Below are 243 nucleotides of genomic sequence, written 5' to 3' on the forward strand. Positions count from 1 at the left end.
CGGGCTCTACCACTGTTAAAAATATTAACTTTCACTGGTTAATGATTGATCGTACCAGATCTTCACTTAGCGACTCTGAGTACGGCAATTAGTATAATTAGTCTAGTTAAGCTCACCGCAAGTTGGTAGGGAAGACCTCCGTGATGAGGCAATCGAGCGAGGCGTTGCCGCACGATATCACCGAGCTGAAGATGGCGCTTACGATCAGGTTGTTGGTCTTGTTGTACACGAAGTACATCGCCG

The 243-nt window shown here is 46.9% G+C and overlaps 1 long non-coding RNA gene across 1 annotated transcript in view; it reads right to left on the reverse strand.

Moving 5' to 3' along the window:
• LOC106108306 overlaps window positions 1-237 on the reverse strand; it is a 1696-nt gene extending 1459 nt beyond the window's left edge. Inside the window, exon 1 of the long non-coding RNA XR_001225919.1 lies at window positions 117-237. This is a non-coding gene — a long non-coding RNA (uncharacterized LOC106108306). The remainder of the gene's footprint in view (window positions 1-116) is intronic.
• Between the last annotated feature and the right edge of the window lie 6 nt (window positions 238-243).

Source organism: Papilio polytes, unplaced genomic scaffold (genome assembly GCF_000836215.1).
Source record: "Papilio polytes unplaced genomic scaffold, Ppol_1.0 DF821729.1, whole genome shotgun sequence".
Classification (NCBI taxonomy): Eukaryota; Metazoa; Arthropoda; class Insecta; order Lepidoptera; family Papilionidae; genus Papilio; species Papilio polytes.